This window comes from Oreochromis aureus, linkage group 3, assembly GCF_013358895.1.
Source record: "Oreochromis aureus strain Israel breed Guangdong linkage group 3, ZZ_aureus, whole genome shotgun sequence".
Lineage (NCBI taxonomy): Eukaryota > Metazoa > Chordata > Actinopteri > Cichliformes > Cichlidae > Oreochromis > Oreochromis aureus.
In genome coordinates this window covers 90115347-90141754 of record NC_052944.1, presented here as the reverse complement: position 1 = coordinate 90141754, position 26408 = coordinate 90115347, and the positions used below count along the sequence as shown (strand labels likewise).

Here is a 26408-nt window from a genome sequence, read left to right as displayed (position 1 = left end):
TATGCTGGAATGTGCAGAAAATAGGTTTAAATGTTAAACAAATTTCTTCCAGTCAGAGAATGTTGCATATAATTAAGTTTTTGCTTGATGCATAAAGTTAAAAGATTTAAAGTTTTAAAAAGTGACGTTTCCATTTGATTACATTTTGTATGATGGATTATGCAGAAAAAGTAGAATTGGGCTGAAAGATCTATCGCTTTATCACCTATTCAGGTTGTAAATCGTCTTTTTAAAAAGTAACTAAGTAACTAAGTAACTAAGTAATTGATTACTTTTGAAAATAAGTAATCAGTAAAGTAACGGGATTACTTTTTTGGGGAAGTAATCAGTAATTAGTAACTGATTACTTTTTTCAAGTAACTTGACCAACACTGGTCAGCGATGCTTCACTACATTATCTGCTAACTGTTAGGGTGTAGAACAGGGGTGGGCAATTCCAGGCCCCGAGGGCCGGTGTCCCTGCAGGTTTTAGATCTCACCTTGGGTCAATACACCTGAATCACATGATTAGTTCGTTACCAGGCCTCTGGAGAACATCAGGACATGTTGAGGAGATAATTTAGCCATTTAAATCAGCTGTGTTGGTTCAAGGACACATGTAAAACCTGCAGGGACACCGGCCCTCGGTGCCCACCCCTGGTGTAGAAGGACGAAACTCCCAGGGTGACCAGTGGCAGGAGCTTCCTGATGCAGAGAGTTGAGTGTGGGGGATATAAAAGAGAAGCTGAGGCATCCCAAGGTTAAAGCTGGCATAACTGAACTTTAATGTTTGATGTGTCTTTTGGCTCTCCTGCGCGCAGTAATTAATAGCTTGAACACAGCAGAGCTTGATATAAAGACCTGGGTGAACACTAACTTTATGCTGCTGATTATACTTGGCCCTAAAATACCTATAAATATGGTATCTAACCAGATACTTGCTCTGGATGGCATTACCTTGGCCTCCAGTAACACCTTGGAGTAATATTTGACCAGGACATTAAACAAATATTTAGGGCTGTGTGATGAACCAAGTTGAAAAAGCAGAAGGAGTCACAAGAATTATTAGAAAAACAGAGTTTTTATTCATTTAACCCAAATATTATATTTACAAAAGTAATTAATGTTAAGCTCATAAAAAATGTCAAAGAAACAAAACTGAACTCAGGCAAAGAACTGCAAACTTAACAAACCAAATGAGTGCACAAAGAAATATAACTGACCTAAACAAACATAACTGACCTAAACATGAAATGGCACAGAAGGGTAAATATATTGTCTGATCAGACCACTATGACACACGAGGAGTTTTTCCTTTCCAGTCACCTTTCTCACTCACTATGTGTTAACAGACCTCTCTGCATTGAATCATATCTGTTATTAACCTCTGTCTCTCTTCCACAGCATGTCTTTATCCTGTTTTCCTTCTTTCACCCCAACCGGTCGCAGCAGATGGCCCCGCCCCTCCCTGAGCCTGGTTCTGCTGGAGGTTTCTTCCTGTTAAAAGGGAGTTTTTCCTTCCCACTGTCGCCAAAGTGCTTGCTCATAGGGGGTCATATGATTGTTGGGTTTTTCTCTGTATCTATTATTGTACGATCTACTGTACAATATAAAGCGCCTTGAGGTGACTGCTGTTGTGATTTGATATATAAATAAAATTGAATTGAAATGAAATTTCAAATGGGTGGACAGGCTGCACTCTCCCATAGACCTGTCACAGCACTGACAGCCTAGAACAGCATCATTGAAGTCTTTGTGTCTCTCCCAGAGTTATGAATCAATCCTCAAAAACTAGTCCCTTATTTCCTGAGTGGGGCAAAACTAGCATAAGCCAGAGAATAAGCAGCAGTGAAAATATCTGCACTGACAACGTGCCAATAAATTACAGTCATACCACATGTAGGAGGACCTGCAGTCACTGAGTTTAAAGTGGACATGAAACAGGACCTGTATTAGGTTTTATTTCAGATGTTCACATGATGTGATCATCACTCTTTTATGCAATATTAAGGTGTGATTTAACCACAAGTCTCTCCTTTTCCCAGCCCAACAGTTTACAACATAACAGGCCCGTGTGCAATCAACCCACCTTTGTCTACAACATGTCTCAAAGCCTCTGTTTGCTGCCCTGTAATCTTTGTGCCCCACAGCTTTTAACTGAACTCTGCTTGGATTTTGCCTTTTTGCTTTTCTTCCACCTCCTGACTTCTGTATTCCTTCCCTGATCTGAAAGACAAAATCAGATTCATCTAAAACTCAACACTTCAACACCGACCTGCTGGATGATTCACTAACAGCCACTCTCTTCTCTGGCCCTTCGTTACACCTTTCCAAGGTCCCCAGATCTTATGGGGAATATAAAACATCACCACTGCTGATTAAGTGTATTTCTAATTAGTTAGTTTCTAATTAGTTGAGTTAGTTTCTTAGCACGTCACTACAGCCCCCTCAGACTGTGTTTTCTGCCGTCTAAAGATAATATTGATAGTGTGTGGATTTACAGAGCTGGAGACTTTCTTTTTGCCGAGGTCATTAATCATGTCAAACCGCAGACACACTGACAGACCGAGAAGACCGCTCGTGAAAACGACCAATCTGCGGATCCACACACGATGAACACACAGAGTGGAGTCTGTAAACAAATCTAACAGAATTACTGAGCCTTTTTTCCCTGGTGCAAGTCCCTGCTACTAGATTTACTGGCCTGCGCAAATTTGCGTAAATTCCCCCCGACCTTAACACCTCTTGGCACCCCGCTGAGATTTTCACAGGTCTTCAGCTCCATTGTTCTCCTGCTTTTGTTGTGCAAACACACCCTCCCCCAACCCCTAACCATGAGAGATTCAAGTTTTTCCTTCCCTGCAAGGCTGCTTTCCTTCCTTACCTGCCTGCATGCCTGTCCATAAACATATATACACAGAGTTGTACATATATTTATATATTTATATAGCCACACCTTATATAATATGCATAAAGTCTAGTTATACACACAGACACATCTATATCATATACACACACACACACACACACACACATACACACACACACACACACACACACACATATATATATATAAAATGTTTGTATAGTGCACTTTCTATACTGTGCTCTGTCCACTTTTTTGCAATGACAATGCAGATTTTCCACTTGTGGGACAAATAAATGCAGATTTGCTGTGTGTGTGTGTGTGTGTGTGTGTGTGTGTGTGTGTGTGTGTGTGTGTGTGTGTGTGTGCTAACATTGGCATTTGTTTACTCAGATCCAAGGCAGGCCAAACCTCTGTGTTACAACCTACATACAAAAGACAGACATTCACAATATATGGGTACACAAGTCTGTTTTATTTCAAAGTGTTTCAAACTTTACAGCGTTTGCAGACCCAGTGTCCATCATCCCTGCATTTGGCACAGGTGAATTTCTTACATGTTGCACAGGTAAATCTGCTGCGATTCCTGTTGCAGCTCTCTTGCACCTGGCACTGCGTTGTCTTTACAGTCCCTGGCACAGCAGCTGCAGCAGCCTGCCTCTGTGCTAAGATTTCCTTGTGCTGCATGAGTCGGCTACGAAGTTGCTGAGCTAGAAGACTCAGAAACAATCTTCTTTTGCCTGTCCAGCCTGTACATGCCTTATACAAAATGTAGGCATTCACTGCCGCCAGGTCCAGCATATTGTAGAAAACCACTACTGGCCACCTGCGTGTTGCTGACCTTACAGAATACATCCGTGCCATTTGGTCCAACACGTCTACACCACACTGTAAAAGCAGAGCGAGAGAGTCATGAGTATATGTTTTTTTCTATAGGCCTGTATAGCACACATCAGAAAACATTGTAGCACTGGTGTAAAATTGTACACACATTCACATACCTTCAGGTGGTTATAGTCTGTTATCGTGTTGGGTTTCCTCTTTCTGCCGTCACCGATCGTCACGTCTTGGTGCATGGAACTTAGAACACACACAGTCTTGTTTTTTTTAGGTGCATAAATTGTCAAGGACACACTGCCACTTCTAAGCACTGAAGTGGAGAATACCTCTCGCTTTGCAGTATCTTTTGCAAGTTGAGGAAGTTCACGCCGGACTTTATTCACTGTGCCCAGTAATGTTGTTTTGCGCTGCAGCAGTCTGTGCGACAGTGACAGTGAAGTAAAGAAATTGTCCGTTGTGACATTTCTTCCATCATCCAAAAACGGCTCCATCAGTTTCATGACCACGTTCTTTGCCTCTCTCCCTTCTGACGACTGGGGTCCTTTCCCAAGTAAGGAGATGCACTGCAGACATATTTGGTGTCCAAATCCGTGGCCATCCAGAACTTGATCCCAAATTTGTCTGGCTTGGTTGCAATATACTGGGTGAATGGACAACGAACCTTGGTAGGGAACAGCTGTTCATCTATGGTCATGTGTTCCCCTGGAGTGAAACTCTTAGCACAGTTCTCGTTGAAGCGTGTCCAGATGTCGGAGATCGCTGCAAATTTGTCTGTTTTCACCCGTTCTGCCCGCGTGTCCCTGTCATCAAATCGAAGGTGTTGCATAATTGAAATGAATCTATCTCGGGGCATTGTCTCTTTGATTAGTGGCACCAGAAAACTTTCTGACCAGCAATCCACAATGGCACCAACAGGACACATGATTGCTCTTACAAACAGGATTGAAATGGATGCCATAAGTTCATGAACTGCCAAATTCCAGTCCGGCTCTGTTCTGTGGGCTTGATGTACCGTGCACTCTCTGATGGTCTGCAGCATTCCCACGTCTAACAGGCAAAGGAAGCTTTGGAGCACACTTGTAACTTTACGCTGTCGGAAGATAAACAAATAGAAAATGGTAATGTAATGTATGTTTGCACTGATTTCCGATCACGCTTCAACTGAGTTGTCCTCGGTCAGAAGAAATGGTACTCCACAGTGACGTAGTTCAAATAACTTTAATAAGGAGGTGGCAGATGACATCAACAGGATGTACAGCTTTGGTGGGGAAGCGATTGCATTACAGCATTCACATGCAGGTAAAGGGAGTGTGAGTGTGTATATGATTTTGTGGTCATCTGTAAACAAAAAGAACAAACATTCGTATTAACCCCTACGAATAGCAGTGTACCGCTTATACAGCACTGTGGGTTTCCAGCATAAGGTTATATAATCTGCCATAACCCCATGGCCACTAGGTGGCACCCTAAGACCATAAATGAATTTCTAGTTAGTATATACATTAGCAAACAGGATCTCTACAGATTACAACGATTCAGATAATAAACACAGTAAATAGTTACATCCACCTCCAACCGCAATGCTTGACCGTAGGTCGTATATCAAATGAGATATCAGCTGCAACCAAGGCTGCCTGTAGTAGGCCAACAACGTAGCTTAGCGATAGCAATGGGACTAGCTTCTTACGTAGCAAATTACACAGAGCAGATTACACCAATAAAGTCAAACAATCATCACTCTCATCTTATAATACTCACATGATAAGCACGCACACAGGGTTAACACACACAGGAATGCAAGGAAAAACGTTAATCCTCCGACACCTCCGACACACCTCTCATCTGTGCAGAACTGCGCTGAACACGTTCCCAACCGGAAGTACAGATACCGAGGTGCATCATGGGTAACGTAGTCTAAACCGTTAAAGTGACCAAGCGGACTTTTAACAGCCGCCCCTGTATTTGTATGGAAATACACACATGCTAAAGTCCTTCTATTTTGAAACAGTATCATCTGAGTCCTCAGGAACTTTGGGAAGTTCCACCAGCTTAGTTACCGGGCGAACATAGGTACTGTCTTTAACCTTGACCTCGGCGGCTCGAACAATGCCATCAGTCCCTGGAAAAACTTGGGAAATGGTACCCACAGGCCAAAGGCCTCTAGGCAGATTAGAGTCCACAACCATAACAGCTTGTCCCACGGCCATGTTGTCAGTGGACTTCCTCCATTTCTGTCGGAGTTGCAGTCCTGGGAGGTAGTTCTGTATGAACCGCTTCCAGAAGTGGTCGCTGATGACCTGTGTCTCCATCTTCTGGTCGGAAGAGTGCCTGAGGGGCCGTAAACTGCCTGGGGTAGTGCCGAATCATGCCGCCCCATCAAGAGAAGATTTGGTGTGATGGGATCTGGGTCAGCTATGTCAGCCGATGCATAGCCAAGCGGTTTTGAGTTCAAAATGCCCTTAATCTCTATGAGGGCTGTGAGTAGGACTTCTTCGGCCACAACTTGGTCCTTCAGGACTACTTGCAGAGCTGACTTCACGGCTCTGATTTCCCTTTCCCAGGCTCCTCCGAAATGCGGAGAGTGTGGGGGATTGAAGCAGAAGTTGATAGTCTGCTTGGCTAGCTGCTGCTTGAGGTCAGGCTCCATGTTTTCAAACGCCGTTTGGAGTTCTCTGTGACCACCTCTGAAATTGGTCCCTCGATCAGACCACATCTCGTATGGCTTTCCTCGGCGTGCGATAAATCGGCGTAATGACATAAGGAAGGAATCGGTGTCAAGACTAGGGAGGAGATCGAGGTGCACGCATCTGGTTGTAAGACACTTGTAGATAATTCCCCAGCGTTTCTCTCTTCTACGACCTATCTTTATATGGTATACGGCCCAAAACAGTCTCACGCCCATTGACCAGAACGGGGCTTATAGAGTCTCAGCCGTGATGAAGGTAAGTCAGCCATTTTGGGTGTAGAAGGTGAGGCGCGCCATCTCCTACAGTCCACACACTGGTGCTGGTGTTTCTTAATGGCTTGACGTCCTCTGAGAATCCAATAGGTGCGCCGTATTTCCGCAAACAGCCTCTCTGCACCTGGATGAAGGAGCTGGTCATCATAAGTTTTTATGATGAGCTTCGTCAGGGGATGTTCAGCTGCTAATACGATGGGATGAATACTGTCTGGATCTAAGTCTGCGGCTCGACGGAGGCGGCCTCCAACTCTGATGAGACCGGTAAGACTGTCATATTCAGGGGACAGCACGCTAAGACGGCTGTCTGAGCGGACTGGGTGACTGATCTGGAGGGCTTTGGCCTCCTCTGGGAAGCTGTCAGTCTGAGCCGAGCGAAGCAGCATGGTCTTGGTTTCTAGTTGCTCCGCTGCTGTAATAGGAGTGTCGGCCGCCCCGTGTAGGATCCGGTGTGTAGCAGCAATCAGCTCATCTAGTGTGGCATACTGTGTTGGATCTGGTAAGGTCGGGGATACAGAAGCGTGCCCACAGAATGCAGTCTTCCTGAGCTCTGCCTCACTGCATGCCGGGAACTCTATTGGCAACTTAGGCCAAGTGTCAGCAGTTTCTGACAGGAAGGGTGGACCATGTGACCAACGATTGGGGACTGTTAGGTCGGCGAGATTTCCCTCTGGTGATGTCATCAGCGGGATTGAGGTCAGAGGTCACATACCGCCACTGTTCAGGTGATGTCAGCTCCTGTATTTCACAGATTCTAGTCCCCACAAATACCTTATAGCGACAGGAACTAGACTGGATCCACTGCAGCACCATTGTAGAATCTGTCCACAGGTAGATCGACTGCAGGAGGATGGTGAGCTCTGTCTGGAGTACTTTGGCCAGTTGGGCTCCTGTGAGTGCTGCGCAAAGCTCCAACCAGGGCAGTATGCGGGGTACATACCATGACTCGGAAGAGCTATGTGTCTCATCTGGGCTCAGCTTAACAACATAACCAGAATCTACTAACCTGTGGATCTCCTGGTTGTATGTGAGGGTCAGATCCGGATTCTTGGCCAGCTTACGTTCGGTAGATCTGAGGAGGCCTTTTACTGCTTCAGGAGAGACACACATCCGTGGAAAGTCCCTTCTTCTCAGCAGCGGAGTGGCGTATCTCTCGACACCATCTACTGGGACTCTGATGGTCTTTGTTTCCAACATAGCTACCGCCTCTCTGTCCTCCTTTGACCGTGTGACCTCCTTCTCTGTCCTGTAGGGGGAAGCGTCTAGTTGCCACAAACGCTTCACATCTTGATGCAGGGCCTCTGCAGGAGAAAGGCACATGTTCAGGCACTGCAGGTCCCCCTCAGATGTAGGCATACTACTGGCCGGCCCCTGGATGGCCCATCCGAGCTTGGTGCAGACGGCTACCGGCCCTTTGGACGACCCCCGAAGGACAGGACGGATGGGGGTGATGAGATGAGCATTATCTGAGCCAATCAGCACCAAAGGTTGGACCTGGTTGAATCCTTCAATCTGGGCTTTCTGCAAGTGAAGATACTTCTTCTTCAGCTGGTCAGCTGGACATGACTGAGTAGCTAGACTCAGCTGGTCGGCTGTGAAGGTGTGTGTTACTCTGTGCCTCACTTTGGGCTTAGCTTTTGGTGACACCTGAAATGAGACAAAGCCTCCCTTCATCTGGATTACATCTCGACGGATAGTTCTTAGTGAGAGTGTTGCTTCCTCCTGTTCCAAACCTAGAGATTTAACTGCCGCAGGAAGCACAACAGTCTTCTCTGAGCCGTCATCAAGCACAGCAAATGTGTCCAGAGATTTGCCACCATGATGTAGTTGGATGGGTACTACCTTAAGCATAACACGACCTGAGTGACTTGAATAGTCTAGGTAAACCATACTAGTACTCACAGTTAGTATGTTAGGGTCCCGCTTCTTGGCCTCAACCAGGTCATGGAGCACCGACAAATGCTGGTCACCACAGGTGCTGCACGGCTTCTTCAGTGTACACTGCTCTGGAGAATGTTTACGGCCACAGCGCCAGCATTTGGCCTTCTCGGTAATCCAGGTAGCCATAGCTTTGAGGTCTAGCCTTTTGAATCCATCACAGCCATTCAGATAATGCTCTGTCCCTTCGCAGTATGGACAATAAGGTTTGAACTTTGAACTGTCTCTTCTTAGGTTGGACTGTCGGATCTGGAGCTGTAGATTCTACCTCTTGTTTTAGCTTGGCTTGGGTTGGGTTTGGGCCGTAGTAGATGGACGCAGATTTGTTGTGTGGCTTGAGCCCTGCTGAGGCTTTGAGTAGGTTCTTCTCTGGACGTGGCTTGTCAGGGGGCATTTGAGAGGCTTGTCTGGATAGCTGAAGGACTTGGGATTTCCGTTCGAGCCATTCTGAGAAGTCGTACATATTGTAGGTTCAGCTGCTGCCAGTGCGGATGATCCCTCGGGTGATACAGTACTCGATGAAGCTGTCTCTGTAGTTCAGGGGGAGCTTGGTAAGCAGTCTGTCCACATGTGAACCACAATGGAGCTCACTGGCCGCTACTTCATCCATGGTACTGAGAAGCCCGACCAGGCTGGACACAGACAGGGACAGGTCTTCAATAGCTTGAGAGTCTCCGGTTCTAATAGGGGGGCAGTTCATTATAGTGCTAAGCTCACTTTGGACTAACTGCCTTGGCTGTCCATACCTCTGCTCTAGCGCCCTCATTGCACTAGTGTAGGGAGTGCGGTCGTGAATGTAGCGCTTGGCTACCTGTAGGGCGCTGGGATGCTCTAGATGATCTAGTAGGACCTGATACTTGTAATCTTCTCCCAGATGAGAATGTGGCCCTAAGGTGCTGTCCAGCCCTTTCTTTAATAAGGCGAAGTCACTCTCTCTATCCGACCTGAAGATCACCAGCTTAGGCTTTGGAATGCCATATGAAGACGCCACCATCATCTCCATCAGGTTTGGTAGAGGTGTTCCTGCTGGGGAAGTTGTGGCCACCTGTGGATTATGGTGTTCAGCAGAGGAAGATGATGAATAGTGACTTCCTGAGGGATAGGGAACATAGTGTTTGCCAGCTGGATCAGGCAAAGCTTCAGGACGCAGTATGTTGGGCACAGGGCGATGAGCTTCTGCCCACTGTGATGGCTGGGTCGCAAGTTCTGGTGGACGTGAAGGTTGGTAGGTAGGATCAGCAGGATGTGGTGGTTGCTGCAAGTACACAGGATTAGCTGGATGTCTGGCTTGGAAGACGGGAGCAGCAGGATGTGACATCTGCCGCAGACTCACTGGGTCAACAGGCTGTGATAGCTGGTGTACTGAAAGATGAGCACGTCCTAGTGGCTGATCAGCTGGGGCTGCAGGATGTAATAGCTGCATCTGGTCTGGCCTGCCTATAAGGAGCTGATATTCCGATTGCTGATATGAGAAGGGTTCAGTAGTGCATCGTTCAGGTCTCCTGAGTGGCGTCGATGCAGCTACATAAGTGGCAGGGTGCAGCACTGGCTGAGTGTGAAGGCCCACTTTACGAGGAGGTGATGGAGCGGATGTTTCCACTGGCGTCAGCATGTTCACAGGTGTTGTGGTGTCCTGCTCTGAGGGCATTACCGGCACAGTTAGTGGCTCTGTGGTCTCATGTAACACCTCACTGCTAGGTTGTAGTGGTGCAACTTCTGTTATGGAGGAAATAGGTTGGCGTTGTTCTAATGCTCCTGTTTCTGGGGGAAGAGGACTGCCAGGTTTAGAAGCCTGCTCCAAACGCTCCACCCGCTTTAGTAATGTCCCACGAGTTTCCTCCATAGACACTTGCAATTGAGTCATGTGTTGGAGGACACTGTTCCAGACTGATTCCATCTTCTGCCATCTCTCTTCCTCTTCATTATCGGAGCTGCTTGAACTACTTGGAGCTCTAGATGGCTCGGGTGGCTCAGTTAGGTTGTGCTCATAGTCCACCAGATGTCCCGGAAGTTTCTTCTCCCGCTTTGGACGGGGGCTACTTGATGCACCTCTATCCTGAGGGTTTGCCATCTCATTAACTCAGCCAAGGCAAATCGGGCTCGAAGGACCACTTGTTATGTATGTTTGCACTGATTTCCAATCACGCTTCAACTGAGTCGTCCTCGGTCAGAAGGAATGGTACTCCACAGTGACGTAGTTCAAATAACTTTAATAAGGAGGTGGCAGATGACATCAACAGGATGTACAGCTTTGGTGGGGAAGCGATTGCATTACAGCATTCACATGCAGGTAAAGGGAGTGTGAGTGTGTATATGAGTGTGTGGTCATCTGTAAACAGAAAGAACAAACATTCGTATTAACCCCTACGAATAGCAGTGTACCGCTTATACAGCACTGTGGGTTTCCAGCATAAGGTTATATAATCTGCCATAACCCCATGGCCACTAGGTGGCACCCTAAGACCATAAATGAATTTCTAGTTAGTATATACATTAGCAAACAGGATCTCTACAGATTACAACGATTCAGATAATAAACACAGTAAATAGTTACATCCACCTCCAACCGCAATGCTTGACCGTAGGTCGTATATCAAATGAGATATCAGCTGCAACCAAGGCTGCCTGTAGTAGGCCAACAACGTAGCTTAGCGATAGCAACGGGACTAGCTTCTTACGTAGCAAATTACACAGAGCAGATTACACCAATAAAGTCAAACAATCATCACTCTCATCTTATAATACTCACATGATAAGCACGCACACAGGGTTAACACACACAGGAATGCAAGGAAAAACGTTAATCCTCCGACACCTCCGACACACCTCTCATCTGTGCAGAACTGCGCTGAACACGTTCCCAACCGGAAGTACAGATACCGAGGTGCATCATGGGTAACGTAGTCTAAACCGTTAAAGTGACCAAGCGGACTTTTAACAGGTAAATTTACATGAACCTCACTCTAAATGGGTTTATATAAATATCATATCTAATATGGCAGTGACAAACCTTAGCAGACTCTGTGGGTCCAGCTTGCGCAGTGAAGCACGAACGATTTGCTTCTGCACTGGGCATTCCAATGTCCTCCTCAACCCACACAGTGCCGTCTTTTTGCCGTGTGGTTCTGGCTGGGCTTCCCAGTACCACGGGCCTCTTCCGTGGAGGCATGTTGGGTTCTTGTTCCGTCTCATTTTCAGATTCTTCTGAGGAGGTATCAGTGGCCTGCTGGACAAATGAAACCTCTCCTCCATCAGAATCTGCTTTCGTCCATTTTCAAGTAAGGCCAAAGCCTGTTGCGTGGAGAGGTTCTTCCTGTGTGGCAGTGATACGGAGGCCATCCTGATGTGCGTTCTCAGAAATGCGAACAAGAAATGATTCTCCAGCCTGGGTCGGTCTGCTTTTATGCACAGCACTGTGCTGTAGGCAAGCAATGCCACTCCCTCACATACACAGTGACGATGGAACAATGGAAGATCTGTGCTGAGAGTCAAGGAAGGTGTGAATGTGTGTCTTTTATATTTGCAGGTCAGTCAGTGTGTGGGATATTTTGTATAGATACAGCAGGCATTTCTGAAAGTTGTAACACAGAGGTTTGGCCTGACTTGGACCATTCTTTCCTTCCCTGGAAGGCTACTTTCCTTCCTTACCTGCAGCGTACTATACACCATGGTAGTTTCTATGTGCAATATTTCTCATATGCAATATTAGATCTTGTCAATCCTTGTCACTACATTGGATGCCTGGCCATAAACATATATACATAGAGTTGTACATATATTTATATAGCCACACGTTATATAATATGCATAAAGTCTAGTTATACACACACACACATCTATATCATATATATATATATATATATATATATATATATATATATATATATATATATACACACACACGTAGATAGATATGTGTGTGTGTGTGTGTGTGTGTGTGTGTGTGTGTGTGTGTGTGTGTGTGTGTATACATACACCAATATTTTGAATACACGTGTCCATATTTATGTTTCCAGATTGTTTGTATAGTGCACTTTCTATACTGTGCTTTGTCCACTTTTTGCAATGACAATGCAGATTTTCCACTTGTGGGACAAATAAATGCAGATTTGCTGTGTGTGTGTGTGTGTGTGTGTGTGTGTGTGTGTGTGTGTGTGTGTGTGTGTGTGTGTGTGTGTGTGTGTGTGTGTGTTTGTGCAACATTGGCATTTGTTTACTTAGATCCAAGGCAGGCCAAACCTCTGTGACAGACATTCACAATATATGGGTACACAAGTCTGTTTTATTTCAAAGTGTTTCAAACTTTGAAACGAACCTTGGTAGGGAACAGCTGTTTGTGTAGTAAACGCTGCTCTTATCTGCATGTTACTACATAGCTAAACTCTGTGTGTGTGTGTGTGTGTGTGTGTGTGTGTGTGTGTGTGTGTGTGTGTGTGTGTGTGTGTGTGTGTGTGTGTGTGTGTGTGTGTGTGTACACACTGAGCAGAGGAGGAGAACAGTTAAGAGCATGGCTACTGTGAAGCAACCTCTGTTATCATTGCCATGCTGGGAATTTACTGAGTTACCATTAGATGACATTTGCCCTCAATACATCAGCCATAAAAATACAGGCTCTGAAATGTACTCACAGTAAAATGTAAGTCTTTGGAGGATGTTTCTACCAGCTGTTGTGCAAAGCTAACTTAACCTTGTTCTATATTAATGCAATAATAAAATAATGTTAGCATATTGCTGCGGAGGTGTGGTCCATGGCTCAGCTGCAGGGGAGGTGGGCCAGTGCCAGGGAGGTTGGAGGAACAGGTGAAGGTGATCCAGCTAATAAGGTTTTCCTTCTATTTCAGAATGAGGGTCTGGTTGTTTGGCAGAAATGGTCTGTTATGAATGTAAAAAATAGTAAATATTTCAGCATCGTGGCAGATAAGATGAAGGGTGTTACAAAACAAGAGCAGATTTCATTTGGACTTAGTTCCTTTTATAATTCAACCATCAAGGAGAGTTTTCTCCATTCTGAATCTGCTGGGAGACTAGCTGCAGTGCAACTTGAAAAGACCGTCCACTTATTGAGACGCCATGGTTTACAGAACAAAACTGTAAATTTGGTCATAAAGTGCCACTGACAGTTGGCACAAAGTTGAAATTCTTTGAATAAATCTAAGCATCATCATCTTAAATGCAAATTTATCTCCAGTACACTTGATGTAACCTAACACTGAGTATGAAAGCACAGCAACTGTGCACCAGTCAAAGACGTTAGTTCATCACATTACTGCAGACTAACCTGTTCATCGTGGACAAAACTACCGAATATTGTCATTCAACATTTTATTTTATTTTTCATTCATTACAAAATTTGTATAGCAAGGTTTTCGCTGGACGTTTCACAAAATAGAAACACGTAATGTATCAAAGCACATCGTATGCAAATCCAATAAGTTATTAACATTTTGTAGTTAAAAGCTGTGAATGATTTTTAACATTACAAAAAACAGGCATTTTGAAGGGGTATGTAAACTCACTTTATTTAGATTTGTTTGTTTCTTTAAAGAATTGATAGTAGTCTCTTTGTAATAAACAAGCCTTTTATAACCTTTGACCACTTGCATATAGCTTCATCAGCAGATTTGTGAATCGATCAATATGTGGTCTTCAAACTAGAAGAGTTTGTGCCTTTGAAAGGGTTAAACTGGTCACCGTATTCCTGTTTTGTCTTTCTGGTGTATTTTTAAAATCCTGAAGCTGCTTCACTGACAAATGCCACTGTGCAAACAGGGTCGCATCAAACTGTTTGAGTCATTGATTGTCTCACTAGAAAATCTCTATTCAAAAAAGTCTATAAAAAGACTTTACAGACTGCTACTACTAGTTATGTTTTTTTTTCTTCTTTAGTCCCATGTGCTTTCATTTAACCGTACTTAATCAGAGTCCTATTAAGCTTTCTCTTCATACTATCTATTCAACGGAGGTTTCTTCCTTTCAAGAGGGAGTTTTTCATCCCCACTGTCATCATGCGCTTGTTCATAGGGAGTCATATTCATATTATTGTACTTTTCCAAGAGGTTTTGAGACAAAGTTAAGAGGCCTTGAGATTTGCAGATGAGGCAGGTGACGCAGCCAAGAGAAAAAAAAAAACACAAAATGATGGTTCTTCTCTCATTTTCTCCTCAGGACTCCAGGCTGAAGTAAAACACAATTCAACAGGTAAACAGAAAAATAAAAAATAGTACCAAAATCAAACTCACTAGAAAATTTTATGAGGAATTTCCCCTCTTTACTGAAACTCTCTGCTTTCTATTCAGAGTTTGTGAGGTTGGTGGGAGGAGCCAGTCGCTGTGCAGGCACACTGGAGCTGAAGCATCAGGGAGAATGGAGACGAGCTACTAGTGGAGATGTAGTGGACTACTTTGAAATGAAGGAAGCAGATGCTTTCTGTCAAGACCTGAACTGTGGCTCTGCTGTTTCTTTACGAAAGAGACAGGTGTCATCCCAATCTTTGTGGCTAGTCATAGTTGGATGTCGACCTTTTGATTATGATTCGCGAAGATGTGTAATGTCATGGAACGCTTCTTCAGTTCTGGAGCTCACCTGTTCAGGTAAGCCAGACTGGTGATATTAGATGATGTCACCAGTCTGTGACATCATCTAATGATTGATAGAGGTTGGTGAAGCAGACAGCAAAGGTCCTGTTTGATAACTACTCCTGTTTCTGCATCTTAGCTTGACTTAACTCTTGTCAAGAGGAGAAATGTTTTACTGCTATTATTTGCTGCTATTTTTATAATCATCATTACCATTTCATTATTAATAGTGATGTTGCATGCAGATGCATTCAGATGTTCGAATATATTGGTATTATATTAGTCTTTATTACAGGTCCAAGAAGAACCACCTTAAACTGTTGAGTTGAATCTATAACCCGAAATGCTTTTGAATTTATAATCTTAAATGTTTGTATGCAGACTGCATGGGGAAAGAAAAGGCCCCACGTAGAGTAACTCCAAAATGAGACAGGAAGTTACAGGTGTTTGAAGTTGCATGCTTCTGCAGAAGTGAAACCGAAAGCAGAGTCTGAGTGCAAGCCAAGAGTAGGTTATTTTATTATGCATTTATCGCTGATTAAGCTTTAAGTAGTTGTGTTAGATTGAAACAGTTGTTTTATACATTTTACATATAAGTCAAGATCAGTACACACAGGATGGCCTTAGCCTGGTTGCCTAAGTTGAGGCCAACTAAGGTGCAGAGAGCATCTGTGCACGCACAGACAGGCATACACACACACACATAGTTTCAGTTGTGCTGGCCTTCTGTCTAGTGGAAAGGTTACAAGGTTTAGCTGGGGGGCTGAGAGGTGAAATAAAGGGCAGCAGAAGCTGACATATACATACACACAGTGTTAGACGCATTTATATAGGTAAGAGTTTAATTATGTTTTGCTTGCGACTGCAAAGTGGGGGTGCGTACGTGTTAGTCTGTTCCAGGAAGTACACCAGATGTCCCAGAGATAAGCGACAGCGAAGACGAGCTGAGGGGAAGCACCGAGCCGAAGACGATGACTGTGTTCAAAGTTAACTGAATGTTTGTGGTTTTGAGTTGACGTATGCTGTATTGTGTCTGAGAGGGCGGGGGAGCAGTATCACCCCAACCCTATAAAACCTTTGTCTGACTATTGTAAGGTAGTTCGACGCTGAAATCTGCACAGCATTCGGACTCACACATGTGTATTCATTAAAATGTCGTCTAATTGCACCGGCCGGATCAGTGGTGGTTATTTTGAATTCCTCCACAACATTTCTGAACCTTCAAATTCAAAATTCAAATTTTATTTGTCACATACACAGTCATACACAGTACGATATGCAGTGAAATGCCTTATACAACTGCTCGTGACCTAAAGAAAAAAAAGAAAAGGCTATGAATGAAATAGGAAATAAATATGAAAATTAAAAGGGGTGAATTTAACTAGGAAGGAATAAAATAGAATATATATGAATTAGAGTTGAAAATAAAATAACTGTACACCACAAATTAGAATGAAGGGTAAAATTAACTGGGAGAGAGTAAGATAACATATATCTGAATTAAAGTTGAAAATAGAATATCTGTACAACAAAATACACAATACAATACAAATTAGAACTCTTTAGTTTCTTTTCATATTTGTGCATTATTAATTTGAGTTTTTATGTATTTTTGCTTCTTTCTGTTCTGCTTTCTATTGTTTTTAACTTATTTTCTGTACAGCACTTTGGTCCTGTGCTGGGTATTTTAAAGTGCTTTATAAATAAAATTGGATTTTCATCATGTAATTAGAGCTGTGAGTAAGAAGCATGCTCACTTCATACAGGTCCTTAAATATACTCCACAGCGCTTCTTGCAGACAATAACACAACCTGTTCAAAATAGTTGAAAAGCTACAGTTGTTGTTTCTCTGTTCATGTTAATCTCTGGCTCTCTTCCACAACCTGTCTTCATACCTTCACCTCCACCTGGTTGCAGCAGATGGCTGCACCTCCCTGAGTTAAACTGAATTTAAATTCATATCATGCATAAAATTATGGCTGACTTTGCTCTGAGCACTACAGACAACTATTATCCTCCGAGCTCCATCTATTGCTAACCTTTCGTGCTTTAGTGATGGCCTTTCCTGCCCAGTGTTTTTTTTCTCTCTAATTACCTGGTTGTATATTTAAATTCCCTTCAATTTAGTTTCAGTTATTTAGCACCAAATACCTCAAGGCACTTTATATTGTAGCTAAAGACCTTAATAATAATAATGATAATAATAATGGATCGGATTTATATAGCGCTTTACAATTCCATTATTCATTCACTCTCACATTCACACACTGGTGGAGGCAAGCTACAGTTGTAGCCACCGCTGCCCTGGGGCAGACTGACAGAAGCAAGGCTGCCATATCGTGCCATCGGCCCCTCTGTCCATCACCAGTAGGCTTACAATAATACAGAGAAAATGCAAGAAGAACCTCTGATAGAACAGTAGTATCTCATAAATATGTCTTAACCATCCAGGTATGTTAATCTCAATTGCCTTCATCAGTCTCATCCATCAGCTGAGATTGAAGTCAGTTTGATGAGTGACAAAATTTCTTCCACTGAAAGTGCTACGTCTAAGTGTTGAACTCCATGCCTGGAGGGCCGGTGTCCTGCAGGATTTAGATGTGTGCTTGATCCAACACTGCTGATTGAAATGGCTAAATCACCTCCTCAACATGTCTTGTCAACAAGACAACAACATGTCAACAAGTTCTCCAGGAGCTTGGTAATGAACTAATCATTTGATTTGCCCTCGAGGCCTGGAGTTCAACACCTCTGGTCTAGATAAACAGAATGAACCTTTTGGGGTGTCTCATAATTAAATGCAGATGGGGTGTAAAACACATGGTGAGTGAAAAGTCCACACGTATGTCCTAGTCTGGATGCAAGTGCTCTTTTGGAGAGTTCTGATAATATAAGGGCCTTAAGACAGGAAAGGCCAGTAATTTACTTAGTTAGCTTTCAGTGTCTCGTCACTACTTTCTGCTCTCCTCATATCTCTGTGTTTCCCTGTCGAAGTGAGTTTCCCTTTCTGGAGTTCCATCTTTTGTTCAGATTGGGTAACCTGCTGTATTCTGCTGCTCCAAGTGTCATTAAAGCTCAGTGGATGTCTTGGAGTTTGTCTGCATTTGATGACATATATCAGAATGAACTGTGTGTGTTCTGATGTTAATGATGAAATGATGTTGGAGTTGTGCTGAGTAGACTTTGAATCAGTGAAGTGTCTTCTCGTGTCTGCTGTCTCTGATCTCTGTCTGTTGGATCTTCTCTGATCTCTTCAGACTCTGTGAGGCTGCTGAATGGGACCAGTCTGTGTTCAGGCAGACTGGAGGTCAACTACAACCAGTCTAACCAGTCCAAGCAGAGCTGGACCTCCGTGTGTGAAGCTGATTTTGACCAGCAGGATGCAGAGGTGGTCTGTAGGGAGCTTGGCTGCGGGCCTCCCTCAACCCTCCAGGGGGCGCTCTATGGAGATGTGGGGGCTCCAGTGTGGAGCAAAGAGTTCCAGTGTGAAGGCCATGAGTCTGCTCTCCTGGACTGTAGGAGCTCAAACTCTACTAGAAGCAGCTGCTCACCAGGCAAAGCTGTTGGACTCACCTGCTCAGGTAGAAGAGCAGCTGCAGCTTCGATTTGCTTCAAACTCACTTCATTTTTTATTTATGACTCTCTGCTTTCTGTTCAGAGCCTATCAGGTTAGTGGGAGGAGCCAGTCACTGTGCAGGTACACTGGAAATGAAACTGGGAGAGTGGAGACCAGTGTATACAACGGCCAGGACCCTGAAGGAACCAGCTGCTTTTTGCAAACATCTGGACTGTGGCTCAGATGTTTCTGTAAAAAAGAGAGAGTCCTCAAACACACCTGTGTGGATTCTCAGACTTTTCTGTGAACCTTCTTATTTTTCTATGATGGGGTGTTTACAGTCACCAACCATCATCAGTGAATCATTTACTGCTGGTTCAGTCCTGGAGCTCACCTGCTCAGGTAAGCCAATCTGTGACATCATCAATTGTATAGCTAGAGGTGGGTGGAACAGACAGACTTGAGTCCAGCAAATGTGCTTTATGATAACAGCTTCTGTTTTTGCATCTTAGCTGGATTTTATTGTTACTCTTTAGTTTCTCCTTCTTATTATTTTCACAGATCAAATGAATGCTGTTTTTCTTCTGAAGCTCTGTCTGTTGTCTGAATGTGTTTTAGTGTGAATAACAGTAGCTCAAAATTCCTACATAATTATCTGAGAGTCTGATAAACTCATTAGCACTACCTTTTCTGCCTGCTCACTTCTATCCTCTTCTTCTATATTGCTGTGCCTTCTTTCCCCCTCACCACCATGTGAAGCAGAGCTTTCAGCTGCTCTGCTCCCAGGCTGTGGAACTCTCTAACCCCAGATATAAGAAACATTGGTTCTCTCCCGCAGTTTAAACCTCATCTCAAAACCCATCTGTTCATATCTGCATATTCACTGTAAACCCACTTTTTGTTAATTTTATCTTGTGCTTTGTTTTATTGTTCTTCATTTTTTCATTGTTCTATTATGTTTTTTCTCCTATTGTAAAGTGTCCTTGGGTGTCTTGAAAGGCGCTTTATGAATACATTTCATCATCATTATTATTGTTATTATTGTTTTTGTTGTTGTTGTTGTTGCTAAAGATGGATCTCTGTGCTGTCATGTCTCTCTAGGAAATTAGGAGGCAGGTGCAGGGCAGATGGGAGAATAGCGGCCTGGTGGACTTTAACCTCTGTGTTGGTGCTGCCGAAGGACGGGTGGCTGAAGAAGATGAATCTCAGGGAGAAGGAGAGGAAGTCCAATGAGCTCATCTCACAGTCAGACACATTTTCAGCTGACAAATGAGGAACCATCAGTTCAGATTTGACTTTTTTCCCTTTAAACAGCCTTCAACTGTAATGATTCTGCAGTTTTCTTACTGACAGCATTAAAATACTAAAACTATCAATGTGTCTATGAGTCTGTCAAGATTGTCTAATCTCTCTGCTCACTGTTTCCTACTAGACAAATCAAATATGAGCACAGATGATGAGTTTCCTCTAAATAATCCAGTGGTGCGCTCTGCTATTTTTGTTGTGGTCATAATTTAATGTAGACTTTATTTGAAGGATATTTATTAAAGAAATTTAGCAGGAGCAAAGCTAAAGCAGAATCAAATGATAATAACATCACAGAATAATAATGAAATAACATCAGTTATACTTGTCTAATTAACTTACTCCGAGCTAATGCTTTTCATATCTTTGGGAGGAAAGAGACTGGCGAGGAGACGGGCCTGAAGATGTGTTTATCTCAGTGTTTCATGTTAAAGAAAATAATCCAGGAGGAAAGCAATGGATTCTTTCTGAAAAATTTAACATTTGATGAGCAGAGAAAAATCCAATTAAAATAGTGTCCAATACGAGGACATCAAGTCTGTATTAAAAGTCCAACCCTTTAAAATGGACCATACCAATTTAAATCAGGTATGGATTGGGACACTTATGATCCCATTCATGGTTCTTATGGGTCTGAAACAGTCTAAGCAGAATCAGGACATAAACAGTGTTTTGGTATCCATCCTGACCTCTTACAGCAGTAAATTTTTGATTTTCTTTACCTTTTGTTTAAGTCAGCAGAGATTGCTGTCAGAATGAAACAAGAATTATGGATCCCAATAAACTGTAAACAGTGTCTAAATGTTGAAAGACAGAGATATAAAAGACTAAAGTCTATGAAGAAAACTTCAAGGAGACCTACAAAACTGTGCATGGACCTCTAAATAAAAGAATTTCTGTCAAACTACAACTGTTACTACAAAGGGGTTATTGTTGGAACTTTACACTCTGAAATATTGAAAGATGTAAAGGATGAGACAGCTCAGCACAGCATGTTATTAACTTCACACATGAAGTGGTTCAGTCCAGTCAGAATTCAGTTTTGCAGCCACCGTCCACATCCTGCTTCTTCAACTGGTCGTCACGGTAACTCTGGACTTTCCTCCAACGAATCCTGAAGTCTGTCAGTCCTTCTGACAGCATGAGGCCTGACAGCTGGACAAAATGTGCAGATGATGACAAACATGAAGCATAGTTTGAACTTGTGTTAAGTCTGTGTGACTGACCTGCTGACCTGCTGTGAAACCTGCTGCTGGATCTCTGTGCTGTGCATGTCTGCCTCTGACTGAAGCTTCATTTTCACCACTGTTTGCTTTGTCACTGCTAAAAATGAACCACATATAAAAACACAGACATTAGTGTTTTACATGATGACAGGATCTTACAGTGTTTAAATTCAGGACCTCACCTGTGTAGTTACAGCCACCATCGTACTATTTTCCAATTCAATTCAATTCAATTCAATTTTATTTATATAGCGCCAAATCACAACAAAAGTCGCCTCAAGGCACTTGTTAAGGTTAAAAAATATAGGAAGTAAATACAGGCGGAATGCAAGTAACCACACTGGTCCAAAAGGTAAAGTCGGACGATGATTTTAATGAAAAGACACGCGTGGGAGAATGAGCTGACCCTGTACGGAGACAGCACAAAAATCTCATCCTCCAAACATCAAAATACAGTTTTATATGCATCAGAGTATATTTAATGACGCCCCCTCATTGCGTCATTACATCAGCTTCAAAACCACAAATGTTCTATTTGACAATTCGAGACACCATCAAAGTACACTGGCCTCCATCCTCTCCCCGGTGGTTTCCCCTAAGCCAGCTCAGCTCTCGCATTGTGCATCTGCTTCTTCATCAGTCACAGGAAGCATGCTCAACTTTCACCTACACCCTAACCGTATGTGTGTGTATGTGTGTCTGTGCGTGCACAGAGTAGATTTCCTGTCCTTGCAGTCTGCACAGAAACATTTAAGATTATAAACACCTTCAAAAGCCTTTAGAATTACAGATTCAACTCAACAGTTCAAAGTGGTTCTTACTGGACCTGTACTAAAGACTAATATCATACCAATATATTTGAACATCTGAATGCATCTGAATGCAATATCACTATTAATAATGAAATGGTAATGATGATTATAAAAATAGCAGCAAATAATAGCAGCAAAATATCTTTCTACTCTTCACACGCTTTATATTGTACAGTAGATAGCACAATAATAAATACAGAGAAAAACCCAACAATCATATGACCCCCTATGAGCAAGCACTTTGGCGACAGTGGGAAGGAAAAAACCCTTTAACAGGAAGAAACCTCCGGCAGAACCAGGCTCAGGGAGGGGGGGCCATCTGCTGCGACCGGTTGGGGTGAAAGAAGGAAAACAGGATAAAGACATGCTGTGGAAGAGAGACAGAAATTAATAACAGATATGATTCGATGCAGAGAGGTCTATTAACACATAGTGAGTGAGAAAGGTGACTGGAAAGGAAAAACTCAATGCATCATGGGAATCCCCGGCAGCCTACGTCTATTGCAGCATAACTAAGGGAGGATCCAGGGTCACCTGGTCCAGCCCTAACTATATGCTTTAGCAAAAAGGAAAGTTTTAAGCCTAATCTTGAAAGTAGAGATAGTGTCCGTCTCCCGAATCCAAACTGGAAGCTGGTTCCACAGAAGAGGGGCCTGAAAACTGAAGGCTCTGCCTCCCATTCTACTTTTAAATACTCTAGGAACAACAAGTAAGCCTGCAGTGTGAGAGCGAAGTGCTCTAATAGGGTGATATGGTACTACAAGGTCATTAAGATAAGATGGGGCCTGATTATTTAAGACCTTGTATGTGAGGAGCAGGATTTTGAATTCAATTCTGGATTTAACAGGAAGCCAATGAAGGGAAGCCAAAACAGGAGAAATTTGCTCTCTCTTTCTAGTCCCTGTCAGTACTTTTGCTGCAGCATTTTGGATTAGCTGAAGACTTTTCAGTGAAGTTTTAGGACATCCTGATAATAATGAATTGCAGTAGTCCAGCCTGGAAGTAATAAATGCATGAACTAGTTTTTCAGCGTCACTCTGAGACAGGATATTTCTAATTTTAGAGATGTTGCGCAAATGGAAGAAAGCAGTCTTACATATTTGTTTAATATGTGCGTTGAAGGACATGTCCTGATCAAAAATGACTCCAAGGTTCCTCACAGCATTACTGGAGGCCAAGATAATGCCATCCAGAGTAAGAATCTGCTTAGATACCATATTTCTAAGATTTTCAGGGCCGAGTACAATAACCTCAGTTTGATCTGAATTAAGAAGCAGAAAGTTAGCGGCCATCCAGGTCTTTATGTCTTTAAGACATTCCTGCAGTTTAACTAATTGGTGTGTGTTACCTGGCTTCATGGATAGATAGAGCTGCGTGTCATCTGCATACCAGTGAAAATTTATGCTATGTCTTCTAATGATGCTGCCTAAGGGAAGCATGTATAATGTAAACAGAATTGGTCCTAGCACTGAACCCTGTGGAACTCCATAATTGACCTTAGTGTGTGAAGAGGACTCTCCATTTACATGTACAAATTTGAGTCTATTAGATAGATATGATTTAAACCACTGCAGCACAGTACCTGTAATACCTACAGCATGTTCTAATCGCTCTAATAGGATATTATGATCAACAGTATCGAACGCAGCACTGAGGTCTAGCAGGACAAGCACAGAGATGAGTCCACTGTCAGAGGCCATAAGAAGATCATTTGTAACCTTCACTAAAGCTGTTTCTGTGCTGTGATGAGCTCTGAAACCTGACTGAAACTCTTCAAATAAGCCATTCCTCTGCAGATGATCTGTTAGCAGAGAATACATGTATTGATACGCAGTACTCATTGGGATTGAGGTTATTAGGCTCAGAAGACATCCAGTTAGTGAACGTAGAGGTTGTGTTGTCAGACCAGAAGGACCAGTGATCCCTGTAGAGACCAATCCACACATACTGAACCCCTGATCCATTCAAAGTGAGCTGGATGCTGGATTCCTCCTCTTTGCTTCTTATACTGGTCAGGTCTGTGTGGTATGTCCTGCAGTACGACTGAGCCGCTGACCAGGTTTGGTTCTCCATCACTAAGATGTAACTTGTACTGCTGGCTGTGAAATATTGAAAAGAGATTTTTTCTTTTAAATAGGTAAATTATGACTCACATAAAACTGTAATAACAGTGGTAACAAGTCATTTTCCTACCATTGTAACACAGGAAAGGGTAAGAATCTCCACAGGGTCTGTCATTCATCTGTGTTTGTCCCTGAAGAGCCACACAGTATTCCTTTGCTTTTACACAGTCTGGTTGGCCGTTAGCCCAGATCAAAAATTCATGAGTACTGCCAACATAAAACAGTTTTCCCTCCATGGACCACTTCCAGCTGTAACGATCATCGTAGAGCCCTATCCAAGCCCAGTTATCAATATTTTGTGCCACTGTCACAAGCAGTTGGTTGATGTTGCTGTTGTAGATGGTGACCAAGTAAGTGCAGTAACTCTGAGCTTCGGTCCAGGTCTTCAGCTGGTTCACAAAGTGGTATTCTCTGGAGCGGGGAGGAAGAGTGGAAAGTCCTCCTGAGAAAAATGAGACAAAGTCTTTTTATCTGTGAAACTGGCTTATAGATGGATCAATAACAAATGCAAATCTACAAAAAATTAAAATTCAATCTGAGTAGTCATACTGTAGAAATTCAAAGAGTGGTGGGAACTAAACTACGTATTTTACTTTTACTTCCTGCATTTTCAGTGAATTTTGGTGAGAGAGGGACAAAACCTGCAGCCTCAGAATCTGTGAGATGTCGGCTTTCAGCACCCAACGGCGTATCCACGTACGTGCCGTTGGTTGATAAGGGCACGTACGCAAATGTTCTGTGTTTCCATCTTTTTGCAGAATTCGTTTACCTGCTCTCATTTGCTGTTTTACCTGTTTGACGGTTGTTGAAATTGTTTTGTAAGCTTTAACCTGAGATTCTGATATTTCTGGCAAATTAGATTTATATGTAAAATTCAATTCAGGATTTAATTAATCAATATCGCCTTATTCAAACTCAAAACGATTTGAATCAGGAAATCATTTTTTTTTAAATCCACCCCTAAAATATGCCATCATTATGAGATGTGTTAAGAATAAACGTAAAAATGGTAATGGTGGGAGGATCGATCCAAATATAGATTGTATCGATACCTAGTCTGCATCGGTATCGGATTGATACTAGCCTGGTGAGATTGTTTCTTTACTTTAAGTCCCGCTCTTGTTTGCAATGCTGTGGTTTTGGCAAAGACAAAAAAAGCCAGGTCACCGGACTTGCCACTCCTCTGTCAGCGCAGAGCAGGCACACTTTGCTTTGCCGTCACTGATGCGACTTAGACGCTTTGGGGGTTGTTAAGTTGTTTACATATTGTTTATACTATTTACTATTTAATAATAAAAAAGGAAACATCACAAAAAACATTTAAAAATTCACTGAGATTTAACAATTCAAGGACGCATCCACCTTATTTATTGAAAAGTATCTAGCTTCTAGCTTCCCAGTTCTTAGTTTGCTACTTTATGTTTTGTTATTTTGTTTTTTGTATCCACTTTTTGAGTTTTGTACAGCAATAAAGTTGCCTCTTTTCATTATCGCCGTCTGCCACACAGCTCAACCTTGACAGAACGACACAATCACAACACGGACCCAACAGACTCAGCTCATGATTAAAAGGAATGAGATCTTTACTGCATCCTATGGCTGGTGAGTTGCATCACCCAAGGTCGAGACTTAAGGACATTTCCAGTTGGGCTGAACGCCACTGAAGCGATTTTCAGTAGAAATTCTCACCCCTCAAATCCCTGGGACACACAAACCCCTCCGCTAGGATAAGGTCACGTTTCTATTACCATGCAGTAATATCATTTTATTAATATAGCATAGCGTTCAGTTAGCTTTGCACAAAAATAAATGTCCAAAACATTCTCTAAAAAACGATTACTTTCTTACTCTGAGTACATTTTACAGCCTGTACTTTCTGGCTTTTACTTTAAGTTGAATCAGTACCGTATTTTTTGGACCATAAGGCGACCTGGATTCTAAGGCGCAACAGGCAGATCAGTCTTCATCCAACTCATTCACCATAACATTCAACATTGTTCAGTTGTAACACATAAAATACAGTTCAATACACTCACTTTTTCAGTTCCTTCCTCTTCCACAAATCCATCTAATTCTTCATCTTTACAGCTGCTCTATTCCCATGTTCTACTGCGTGACTGATAGCCTTGAGTCTGAAATCCGCTTCGTAAGCGTCTCTTAACATGTCCCATTTTAGGGTCATTATACGCACAATACGTTAATATTATGTTGAAGCACAGTACGTATTA

The 26408-nt window shown here is 42.9% G+C and overlaps 1 protein-coding gene across 2 annotated transcripts in view; it reads right to left on the bottom strand.

Moving 5' to 3' along the window:
* The window catches only part of LOC116320990 (nuclear factor 7, brain-like), a 1074516-nt gene that overhangs the window by 146708 nt on the left and 901400 nt on the right, over window positions 1–26408 (bottom strand). The gene's annotated exons all lie outside the window — the stretch shown is intronic.